General features: G+C 40.0%; 1 pseudogene across 1 annotated transcript; it reads left to right on the top strand.

The window, feature by feature from the left end:
- The first annotated feature begins 503 nt into the window (after positions 1-503).
- Positions 504-7298, top strand: LOC145860348 (uncharacterized; annotated as a pseudogene). The gene is made up of 2 exons (XR_014380366.1): positions 504-633; positions 4967-7298. The product of XR_014380366.1 is annotated as an uncharacterized LOC145860348 (transcript).
- The last annotated feature ends 838 nt before the right edge of the window (positions 7299-8136 follow it).

Below are 8136 nucleotides of genomic sequence, written 5' to 3'. Positions count from 1 at the left end.
GATGGTAATTCTTCAGTGCAGGAACAATGGGTAGTGAGCAGAGAGCCTCATTCTGGTGCACACATTTTTGCAGTGCCATCTAATCATTTGGTCAATTAAAATGCATGTGAACACACATGTCAGGATCTGATATCATGGCAGGCAACTTTTTAGGCTTTACATGAGAGATTTGCAAATGTTTCATAGTTGTAGGTAAAAACTTTTTAAGCGCGACTGAACGAAGAGTCGTTTGGGAACCGAATAAATGGCTCTTTTAGCTGAATGTCGCCAAATGATCCGGCTCACCGAAAAGATTCGGGATGCCCATCCCTACTACCAGAAGTATGGCTTTCATTTCTATAGAAACTCTCAGATCCCGCCCATTATATTTTCTGCGTTCTGAACGTGCAAGGTACTCACTCTGGGATACGTTTAATTTCTGATGAAACATGAGTGACCCAGTGACGTCATAGATCAGCCTTTGTAAAACTCAGTTTTTCTGACCCTTGTCTTGTATCTGCCCTGTGTACTGGTTATGTGTATGTAGGCTACAAGAAGCACCTTTTAGTTAATTTCTATATTGGGTTCTGTTGATAGAGAAGAGAGAAACAAACACAGTCAAGACTAGATTCTGGTATTTGGCAGTACAAGAAGGTGAGATGATTATTATTATTAATACTTTTTTGATGTGAGGACTTATTAAATCACATTACACTAGAGTATTAATCATGTTTCCAAATGTTATTTTAGAAAAAACCTTATAGTTTAAAAAAGTTGTTGGGACCATACTCCCGTCTTTTTTAGATTGTTTTGTTTTACTAGTTTTAGAAAATCTAATTCTCTGAGCAATTGTATTAGTATAAATTAATATAATATATACATTTCTGATTTTGCATACAATATAGCTTAGTATTCATATTTATTTTATGCAGTCTTTTTGCTCAGCTTTATCAACGGTGCCAATAATCTTTTACCTGGTAGGTCAGATTAAAGTGACATTTCACTCCAAAATGAAAATTTGTTGATTTATTTCAGATATTTATAAAACTAACATTTTCAGATCTTTAACAGTTTTTTGGTCCTGAAAACTTTTAAAGGGCCAGTGCAGTCAAAATTAAGTTTTTCCTGTTTGGGGGTTTTATAAAAACCACACCACAAAAAAACAATATACAATACATAGGTACAAAAATGGAAAAGGTCTGTTAAAACAGGGAACTAAACCCATTAATCATAAATGTACAAATGAACAGATCAGCAATCTGCAACTTAAATGCACCAAATACCTGTTCATGCCTGTCACTGCCAGAAATACATTTCAGGCATATTGTTTTCCCGTCTATGTGAGCCAGCTTTTCCTGGTGGATATGACAGATGGCAACATGGGTCAATCTGCTTTGTGTCTTCGTTGAGCGCAGCCACGTCTTCAACCTCCCATGACAACCAAATGAAATCAGAATGAAGGCAACAACATTTGTTTTGTTTTGACTACAGGCAGCAAAGATGAGGAGTTGAACCGATAGTTCCAATCTCTGTGTGATGTAAATTGCTGTGCAACGTGCTTTACTACCACACTGCCTTATAATGGCTGGTCTTAACAATGATTGGGTTAGCTTTTTAACAGGAATTAGATTCTGCTTTTATTAGCAAAATTATGTATTAACTGTCTGGCAATAGGTATAGCTAGTGTCGTGTCTTTGGCTATGCCGGATTAAGTGATATGACATGCTAACTTATAAAATGATTTCTCTGTAATTAATATTACCTGATTAAGCTAATCATGTAAATGTAATTAACTACAAAGTCGGGGCACCACGGAAGAACGTTTATAGAGCCGTTATCTTCCGAATAAACTCTTAAAATACTTTGTAATATTTTACATCGATAGCAGTCAATATTAACCCTTGTATTATTTTCAGTCTCATAATGAAAGTTGTAAATTCTTGGTTATCTTCACGAACCCTGGCTAACAAGTTGAATCAGCAATACAAAATTGGGTTTAATTATTTATTTACTAAATACCTAACTAATCACACAGAATTACAAATACACAGAATACAATGATGTCATACAGAAAACGTCCCGGTAGACGGAACAGATATGACGGCTGGTTACACAAAGGAAAGGGGGTTGGGCTTGGATGAAAGAGCGGGAAGATTTAGGAACAGAGAAACAGCAGCTATGCTATCGTAAATACATTATGCATTCTAAATTACCGCCCATTTGGAAAAGGAAAATGCAATAAATATTTACTCTGAGCTGCGCTTCGGTAGATTGGTCGTAGATGCTGGCCGGGTTGGCCAACAGACCTTCCGTACTCGGAAGAATGTCTCTGGTGGTAAATTGGGTATGTGGTGGTATCTTCGTCTGGTTGTTAGACTGGATCCGTCGTCCGTCCTTTCCTAGCCCACGTAAGCAGCGGCCGCTGCTATCTCAACGGCTAGGAAGTAGCACTTCTGTAGTGAATAAGCTCAAAGTTCATACCATTCGCCACCAAAGCTCACGCCGAGGTTGGCTTAGTTCTGTGTGTGTCCTTCTAACGTAGAGGCTGCAGACCTCCCGTACTGGAACAACCTGGTTATCTTTTCGTCAAAGGATTATATAGTGGAGAGGGGGAGGGAGGTGTTTCATCGTTTATAACCCCTGTCTCTTCACAGGGTTGGGCCACTGATCGAGCAGGGCACTTTCCTTATGAAAACCCAAATCTCTCATTCGGAAGCTAAAATTACATTTCATCTCCTAACAAACATTTTCAATATCAAACATTTCAATTGCATAACAATTCCATGTGACTCTGATAACTAGAGGGTGTATACTTTCTCAGATACAGTTTATGTCGTCCTGTCATCAGTCATAATGTCTCAGATGACAACCGAACTGACATACATACTCATTACGTTCCCAAGCATATTTCCAACTGGTTTTATTAACAAAATATGTGGTACCTTTCCCCATTTGTTTGATGTTCCCAGACTCTCTATATTTAACACAGGCTATTCAAGTCCTTCAGTAGATTCAGAGAGGGGAAGTGGTAAAAGGTATTTATGGGGGGGGGGGTCATAAACCTTACCCACAGGCCAACGTCATGACACTAGCTAGCTGACCACATAGTACCAGTCTATTATGAATTGCACAGTCCCAAAATATGTTTCTTGTCGGCACTCGAGTTTTCAAGATATGTAACTTTCAAAATACAGAAATCATCCCCTATGATCCAATTTGCATCATATGATGCTGCGGTTTGATAAAATAAAGGAAACACTTGAGTAAATGAAGGACACAAAGTATATTGAAAGTAGGTGCCTCCACACAGGTGTGGTTCTTGAGTTAATTACGCAAGTAATATCCCATCATGTTTAGGGTCATGTATAAAATTGCCCAGTTGCTCATTATTGTGGTTACATGGCTAAGAAGAAGAAGAGATGTCAGTGACTTTGAAAGAGGGGTCTCAAAGGAGCAAAGGGGATTTAAAGTGTGTCAACAGATCTCAATCCAATTGAACACTTATGGGAAATTCTGGAGCAGCGCCTGAGACTGCATTTTCCACACTAAATTATGGAATTTCTCGTGGAAGAATGGTGCCAAGGTGCATTGATGCTATTCTGGCTGTTCGTGGTGGCCCAGTGCCCTATTAAGACACTTTTTGTTGGTGTTTCCTTTATTTTGGCAGTTACCTGTACATAAATAATTTGCCTACATCTCAAAGTGTAGTCTAGGTGATATAATGTAGAATAATTAACATGAATGTTTAAAGGCCTGATTCTGTTGACCTCCTTGAGGCATGTTTGTCAAATTAAATGTTCATAACAGAAAGAAAGGCCAGTACCTGGTGCACACATCACCCACCTTGCAATCCGAGCAGAGGCAGTTTGAAACTTTTTTACCATGAACATAATTATTTAAAACATGGAGGTTTATGTCATTTTATGAGGCATGTCTTACTTTGTTTCAAAGTAGCCTAACCAAAATTAGACCATAGAAATGTTGAGGGAATTATTTTATAAACACTTCCTTATGCCATTGAAACCAGCATTTCTCTCATGTTCAATTGGATTTCTCATGTTCAACTTTCTTTCATTGTCCAGCAGCCAAAGACACAATCCGGCGGGCACCCTTAATTTCGAGCCCTGTAGCTACCTCTCCTCAGCAAACACCATAAAGAGAAGAAGATAGTGAGAGCATAATATACTTTGTGCACGCTGATGAACTAAGTATACCCCCGTTACCCCCGCAAGTTATGCGCCTGCCACTCTCAGACAGTCCTAGCAAAATTCTTGCTTGATGTCACGATAATTTTCAATACCAATGATGATAACTAAACAATCATTTAAGCTTTGACTAATTCCCCGAGGTTTGTAAGACCCTGGGTTTAATAATAATTAGGCAAAGTCTCAGATTCTGCAAAAGTTTCGTTGTAGTTTATTCACGAGAGCTCTGAAGTCAAAAATGCATACACAGTAATTTTATAACTCTCACCCCCACCTACACACACACACACACACACCGTTTATCACTTTTCTACCCGCCTGGCCGTTTCTAGCCGTGTCTCTCCTCCCCAGATTAGAGGGGCCATGGAAAGGCCCTTTTTCCTGTTATCAGTTTTCAGAATTAAACCAGGTCATGTGTAGTTCAATTGTCCTTTGTTTTCTCAACCATCCTTTTCTCACCCTTGTCTCACACATACATAATTGGATTATAGTTTTATAGTTCTAATACATTTCACATACTCTTATACGTTTCAGGGTGGAATTCTTTAGTCATTACTTTAAACATATAAATTCCTTTATCACTTGAGACATTTTTATTTGCTAAATAGCTACTTTTGTCCACTTTAATGGAAATCTACTATAGTAAGGAACTTCATTGTTACCCAGAAATGAGTTGATATTGATATAAAATGTTTGCATTGGAACATTAATGTATTACCAACCACTAGAAATAAGTTACAGATATCATTCCAAACGTTGACACAAACTTTGTTTTGTCTTAGGTTGACCATGGTTGGAAGGGGCATCCTGGGTTGTTTCATCTTGTTTCTGTCTCTGGCCTCAGTATCCTCTATAAAAGGAACCCTTAGTTCAATAAAGGACCTCAAGGGAATAGAGTTTGGTCACACCTCTCCTCGGCACGGCCTCATGCTGCTCCACTGGCTAGCCAACAACATTTACAATGACAACAATGGCAACATGAGACTCAATTTCAACCCAGCCAGGAGAGACTATGGCTTTCATTTCTATGGAAACGCAGATAATCCCCGTCCATTACCTTTTCTGCCCCATCAACGTGGAAGTTACTACTCACTAGGGAATCTTGCTGACAATAACAACAACAATGATGGTTTGGCACTTCCTGATTATGTAACTCAAAGATTCTACAACTCAAGGGGACCTGAGAACAACAGGGACAGGGTCATACTCAGAGTTAGGGAGGAAGGGTCCAATCAGTTCATAGTAGACGAGGTCTATGTCACACAGCACTATCCATAAAATGAAAACAGAGGAAGTGGCTATGATCCAGACAATACATACCTTGTCAGTTTCAGCCTCCTAACACAAATCCAACGTCTCGCAACCATTGGCCGAAATGACATTCCACGTATATATAATGTAGAGATCAACCACAACAGTCTGCAAGAACTGGAAAACACCTGGGGACACGCACCTGGTCTGGCACTTCTTCTAGCAATCGTAGTGTCCTTTACATTTAGAGCTCAATCATGTGGTGTAACACCACAAAGTACCTTGAAGCATGAAAATAATGCATTGATTAAGCTTGAGGTGAAAACCACAAATAGAGGAAAAGCCAGGTTCATCTGGAGTGGTATCCCCAAGAGGCTATTGGACCAGGGTGTAATGGTGGTTCTTCACAGTAACAATAACCCTGACAGTAAGAGCGAGCTAGACAGATCGTCGGTTGGGGTCAAAGCCTCTGGGAGCTATAACACCTCAGTACCCCTTAACCCTGGTCTCCAGGTCAGGCTCTGTAAGGAGGTAAACAATTGGTGGAATTACTTGGGGTTTGGGTCCACTATCGGAGAGGAGATCTGGAGAGGTTCTGAGTTTCACAATGCCAACCGAGAGATTCCTGTTGATATTATCGGCTATGACGCCAGTCTGCAGCTCTTCGTAAAGGATGGAAAAGCCTGCGCTCGTCTTTACGTAAAGAAATCCTTCACTGCCTGGAAGAAAACATTTAATAACTCCTGGGTTGGGTTCTACTCTTCTGAAGGCACCCTGGATCATAACACCTGGCAATGGGCTGTAAAGTTCTCTGAGAAAAGCCGCTCTGATTGGGCAGATATACCTGGGTATGATGTCTATGTGTATGAGTCTAGTATGACCATGTCTCCTGGGGTCCAGGCCAGATTCATACTGGAGAAATCTGGGGGTGAAAAGGCTGGGAGAGACTTGTCCAGGGGTGAGCTCACCTGAAAACATTAAACATTTAGTTGATATTTTCATTTATAACTGCTTGTGTAATTGCTTTTGTTCAACATTTATGTACCCTGCTTTTCATTTAGATGTATTTTCATTGCTCATCTGTGTGAAGTATAAAAGAGAATATGTTCCCAAAAAGCTACCTGGTATCCCTTCTGTTCCTCTTTCCTTGCTATTTTGAGGGGATGACCACGAGCTGTTGGTGTGGGAGGGAGTCTTGACCTGTCCTCATGACAAATCATTCAGTACATTAAATTAGATTTTTCTCTTTATGATTTATCATGGGCTGGAGATCTTTGTAGGGAAAGAGTGGATACCTAGTGAGTTGTACAACTGAATGCATTCAACTAAAATGTATATTCCTCATTTTACCCAATCGCTCTGAATCCACATCATCGACGCCTGGGGAGCAGTTGATGTTGGGGGTTAATTGCTCAAGGTCAGAACGGCAGATTTTTCCACTTTGGCGGCCTGGGGATTTGAACCAGTAACCTTACTGGGTTGCTGGCCCAATGCTTTTATCTGCCAGGCTACCTTGTTTGTTGGTGTTAATTTTTGTGTTTGGTGAAAGTTCTATAAAAATGGAATCACAAAAAAACTATGATAAATTCAGCGAAAATATACAATAAAAACCTAAGAGAAACGAACAAAAATGTAGCGTTTTTCTTATCCCAAGATCCACTCTTGAGCCCTTCAATGATATGCTCTTGGAAGATGAGTGTGACAAGATGACTGGAATTATGATGGAGCTGGACAATGGTGATTTTGGACAAATCTCATATCAGTAGTCAGTCACTGAAGTCGGTCTACAGTGGTTTCCATACCTACTCACACTATGGTTTGCAAATGGAATCAGCCATGACCCACCAGCCAGTCCTGAACCACCATTTAGGAAAGTGGAACACATAATGTAAGGTCAGCCCAGATGGGTGGGGAACTCCATCACCATGAACCACAGTATAATGTAGCAACTGATTTAGACCGGGGAATCCTGATGATTTCACTCTCAAACCAATCATTGGTATTAAATGATCAGGTACATTTAGTGCCAGTCAAAGTGAGAAGAGAAAATCTGCAGACATTGTGGCTCCCAGGAACCCATGTTGCATACCTCTGGTCCAACCACAGCTGTGTGATGTACTGCCCTCTACTGGACTTTACAAAATACTCTATTTATCTCACATCAGGGCTGAGTTTCATTTAGATATTTTTGACCCAGAGTCATACAAAATTGTATGTTTCTCTACTCCAACAATTAATCCACAGATAAAAGGGAAAACCTAGTTAGTCTGATTAATCTTTGATTACATACTGAGTATGTGAGTTAGTATCACTGAGGTATCTACTTACGTTCACATACACCATTTCGTAGTTGCTGTCATCTTTCTTACTGGGATTACTCTGCCTGCGCTAGCGCTCAGTGCTCACTGGACAGACAACAGAATGCCATGAACATGCTCTGGGAACTCTGTTTAATATCTTCAGCTCTCCGTCAACAAACAATTGTAATAATTCAATGGGATGTTTTGTGCGCAAAGGTGATGACTAAAGTGTCTTATTAGGAATTTTCTCAATTGCCTTTCTCGGCCGTGATTCAGTTAAACTGCAATACCGAAACAATACTGTAGATGCAGTCAAAGCGTTCTTCCAGTACAAAACCCTTGCCCCTTTGTTAGCCTGCTCGTGAAAACAATGAGTAGATGGGTCTCGGCATCAGCTGAAT

The sequence above is a fragment of the Salmo salar genome, chromosome 14 (genome assembly GCF_965601325.2).
Source record: "Salmo salar chromosome 14, fSalSal1, whole genome shotgun sequence".
In the NCBI taxonomy this organism is placed as follows: domain Eukaryota; kingdom Metazoa; phylum Chordata; class Actinopteri; order Salmoniformes; family Salmonidae; genus Salmo; species Salmo salar.
This window is presented reverse-complemented; position numbering and strand designations above follow the sequence as displayed.